Genomic DNA, 4652 nt, shown 5'->3' with positions numbered 1-4652 from the left:
ATTTAGCAGGGATAAAAATACAGAGTGGCTGAGGTTCAAAAAGTCAACTTCAGGAAGTTAGTGACCTAGATTATTGGCAATTCATTGAAAGAGGGTCTCTTGTTTCGACTACAAGCTTTAAAATACCTAACATGATCAGAAATGTCCTCTGTTCTTTCAGACCACAAGGACTAGGCTACATGGACAGATGGGAAGAGGGCTGCTGCTGGAGCCGACCTGAGCTCATGGCAGCAGAGGGCCCAGGTGTCTGGGAGAACCCATCCCTCCTTGCCATCCTGGCCAGGCAATCTTAGAACTGAAAGGACAGGTGCTCCCACCCCAAGTCTCTTTGAGACCGAGAAGCCTGGCAGGACCCCAAACCAAGACTATATGGATGGATGGAGCATTGTCTGAGCATCAAGCAGATTCAGGAGACAGGTAGCTGGGATTAACCAGTGGCCAGCTCAGCAGAGCAGAGGCCAGGTGGAGAGGCTGTGCCCTAAGCAGCTTGGGTTAACAAAGACCATGAAGGGATCTGGTTCGTGGGCCAGGACATCCCCCCCCCCGGGCCAGGACATCCCCCCGGCACCTCACAAAAGTATCAGGGAGACTTGAAAAGGACTGTAATGGTTTCTGAGTAAAGGTTACTATAAATCTGACTTTATTTAGAACATAGAACCCCCAGTTTCCATTCTTTAGAAAATGTAATCCAAGAGGAAATTACCAGGGAGCACGATCCTTCCCATGAGAGCTTGCTTGTACACATCCTCTTCTACCTCCCTCCCCCCATAATATGGCTGCCACCGAAGCACACCTCATCACCTATCCACAGAAGGATTCTTTTCATAATTAATATGTTTATCAATCCCAGCCTCAGAGTGTAAGGTGATGATTGAGTACAGACCGGAACATGAAATGTTATGAACGCAGGAATAACCTTCATTATACAAATATCGTGGGCTCATAAAGCACCAGGATGCTGTATCAGACCGATCCTATCTGACAGTCAATAAATCAAAGCCTTCCCATCCGATTGGCTCTTCCTATGTGATACCTTTGGTGGTTTTTCATTTCACAGATTCCCAGATTCATCAGAGAATTAAAAGACAGTGATTGATTCTTAACTAGAGCCCATCAACCACAGTTAAAATTTCATAATATTCACATTAATTAAAGTGCTTCATTATACAGTGTCTTCTGCATACCGTGAGCTGGGCATCTCCAGCTTTGGAAAAGCAAACCTATTTGAAAAGAAGCCCCAGCTAAAAGTCTTTCAACCACCAGGGAAACAGGCACAAAATATTAAATAGAGTGTTTGTTAGAAGATTGTTACAGAAATGTACTCTCTAAAATAAAAACTCACCAAGCAAGGGGCTTTTGATGTCACAGAAGAGGAGCAATGTGGTGGTGGGAACCGGGAGTGAGAAGGTTGTGACTCAGAACATTTGAACATTGGAATTGGGTCAGATATACCCAAATTAACCCATAATTTTCTAATCTGAGACATCTCATTTCTATATGTCGGATATTTGTTTCCTCTATAGAGGGTGTGGAGGCATCAGGAAGGAGGAACTAAGGAGGTGTTAGAAAAATATAGAGCATTGCTTGAATTGCTACACCTTCTATGGTATGTTGGATTTAAAAATAAGGGAAAGAGAAGATACGCGACACGCGACCTGTGACGCCGAGGCAGCACGGCTCAGCTCGGCTCGGACGTGGTCTGGACTCGCACACAGCTCCGCGGTGCACGGATACCGGGCTGAGATGGAGCGCGCGAACCAGTGGCCGGCGGCTCCGCACCAGGTGGCAGGGGATACTGAGAAGTCGATGTCAGTGTCTCCATCACCCGAAAGCAGTGGAGGGCACACCTCTTGGAACCATGACTCATCAGGCATTCAACACCTCCTTCAGAGTCCACAGCTGGAGAGGATGCCCTTGGTTTCTGCTCAGGAGCCCAGGCAGAATGCAGATGAAATGGGGCCACAGTTCAATGTGTTGCTGCCTGAGCATAGTGTGAACTATTGCCCCCAAGTGACTCTCCCTCCTTCCCAAATGGTTTACTGTCAGAGAATGTCTCCCTCTCAACAAGGAATGATGATTTTCAATGGGTCCCAGATGATGTCCTTTGGAGAGCCCAATATTCCAGGGATGGCCATGACCTTCAGTGGAAATCTGAGCATGCCCCACAATGGACCACCAGTCACAATGTCCCACATTAGGACACCAACAATGCATTATTCTGGCCACCCCACAGTACCTTCTAATTGAGACTCTTTAACACCTACAATGTTATTGCCTGCCACTGTGCCTTCTGCTGGGGGCCAGGCTGGGCTTCCCTCTTTGGCTCACATGTTGCCCCCTAGAGATCCCCACAACTGTGGAATGCCCCCAGATGGCTCCCCATCATTAATGACTTTAGAATCCCAGGACTCTTTTGTTAGCCAGCCAGCCTCCCAGGAAGACCCCTTCCTACCCGAGCAGCCTATACCTACGCCACAAAGAGCAGAGCAGAATTGCAGGGCCCCGGAAAGGGCTTACAGGGGCAGATCCCCGATTGCAAGGCCTTACTGCTGCCAGTATGAGAACTGTGGGAAAGCTTACACCAAGCGCTCCCACCTCCTGAGTCACCAACGCAAACACACAGGTGAGAGGCCCTATAAATGTCAGTGGGAAGGTTGTACGTGGTCTTTCTTCTGTTCTGATGAGCTTGGACGACATATGCGGATACACACCAGATACCGGCCACACAGATGTGATCAGTGCGCCCGAGAGTTCATGAGATCTGACCATCTCAAGCAACACCAAAGGACTCATCTGCGGGCGCCAGGATCCCCCAGTCCACAGGCCAGTGATGAAGAGAGAGCTGGTCCTCCTGCTCCTGAACTTTAGGTCAACCTCTTCCCTTCATTCTGGCTTCTCCACACAGATCCTGCTTGCCTCTGACCAGCTAGTCTCTTTAGTAGGTATATGCTTATTTGCAGACCAAGAAACATTACGAGGCAGTGTTGAATGAAGCCCATCGGAGCTGGACCCATCAGGGACTCTTCAAAAACTGTCTTGGATGCCCTTACCTCTTTGGGCCACCTACTGTTGCTGAGTTTAGCTACATGGAAAGATGAAGCAAAGTAGAGATGGGGAGCTGTATTACAAAGCTCTTTATGTCACTCCTCAACTTGAAACTCTTCAGTGAATCTCCTTTGCCTGCTATAAAAAATCCAAGATTCTTATCTTGGTTTTCCAGAGCCAGGCTATGTTCAAATCCTGAATATGCCACTTACTAGCCATGAGACCTTGGCAAAGGTCTTCTAGTAAGTGAAAAAAATACTATTGGACTGTTTGAGACACATCTTATGTTTTGACTCAGATTCTGTCCAGAACTCGCCACCCACATGCCCAGAGTTTATCTCCTCCCACCACTTCCAGACTTGGATGGAATGCCCCACCACAGGGCATGGGATCTGGCATTTCAGGTAGCCACTGGCAACACAGAAGCCTGAGGGAGTTAATCCTCTTGGGTAACATTTGACTAATGAGAGTTGGGAGAGACCAAGGCAGATAAATTCCCTCTTCTTTCCTCCCTGCCCCGAATTGCTGCAAGACAGTTTCTCTGAACAGCACAGCCAGTGGGGAGATGTCCCAAGCAGCCAGTGAGCACACCTGCTGTGCTTCAAGGCTTGTGAAGCGGGACCCACCTGCTATCGCCTTGCATTGCCTCCCATCCTCCCCCGCCTTGCTTTTCTCCCTCTCAGTGCCTTGGGTTTACACCATCCAAATAAAATATTAGTACTTTATTCTTGTTTTAGGCTGTTTTCTAGGTGACCTGGGGGTAGAGGACATTAGATTGGGGCAGAGAAGAACAAACCTACTGTGACTTTGCCTCCTCCTTACAGAGCTCAGGTACCAGATACCTTTTATTGAAAGGCCTGGTCTGCTCCTCCCCCTGGGTTGAGTGTATAATGGCTGTCCTGACAACCAGGTAGTTCAAACATCATTTCTGGACTTCTTGGCCAGCCATTTTTCTGACCAGCAAACTAACTGAGAGGAATTTACAAAGGTCTCAAGTGGCAAATCCAACCAGGATCTGTCTACTCCAGAGGTACACCTCTTAACTATGATGCCTTCTACCGATGTTGCCTGTGCTTAGTCTGATGCCAAGCACTGCTAGGTGATGCCACAGTGAGATGGATCAAGACTGGTTCCTTTGTTCCAGGAACCATTTGGTCTAGGGGCTGAGAGGTCCACCTGGGTGCAGTGACCATGGCGAGGAGGAGCACCTAAAGGGGAAGGTCAGAAAGGCATATGTGCCCTGACAAGGGATTGGTGAACCTACAACCTTGGGTATGTGCCCTGACTGGGAATCAAACTGGCAGCTTTTCAATGCACAGGACCATGCTCAGCCAACTGAGCCACACTGGCCAGGCTCAGCAAATATTTCTGAGTCTGCAATTCAGAGCTGTGGGGATTCATGGCAGATGACATGGAAACAGCGTGTCAGGGAAGAAGACTTCTCGAGGAGGTGCCGGAGTCAGACCTGAAGAGCTCCTGGGGCTTAGCCAGACTTGCCATATCCTGGATGTCTGCCCTGGTCATGTTTAGTGCTGGACACTAAGAAGTGAGAACATGATGGTGCCTGCTGTAGGGCAGAGAGATAACGGACAACAATTCTGAAAGTG

At 48.6% G+C, this 4652-nt stretch overlaps 1 pseudogene across 1 annotated transcript; it reads left to right on the top strand.

Moving 5' to 3' along the window:
* Positions 1-1743: 1743 nt before the first annotated feature.
* Positions 1744-2868, top strand: LOC308252776 (Krueppel-like factor 17; annotated as a pseudogene). Its single transcript has one exon. The product of its transcript is annotated as a Krueppel-like factor 17 (transcript).
* Positions 2869-4652: the final 1784 nt, after the last annotated feature.

This window comes from Plecotus auritus (genome assembly GCF_963455305.1).
Source record: "Plecotus auritus genome assembly, chromosome: 7".
Classification (NCBI taxonomy): domain Eukaryota; kingdom Metazoa; phylum Chordata; class Mammalia; order Chiroptera; family Vespertilionidae; genus Plecotus; species Plecotus auritus.
This window is presented reverse-complemented; position numbering and strand designations above follow the sequence as displayed.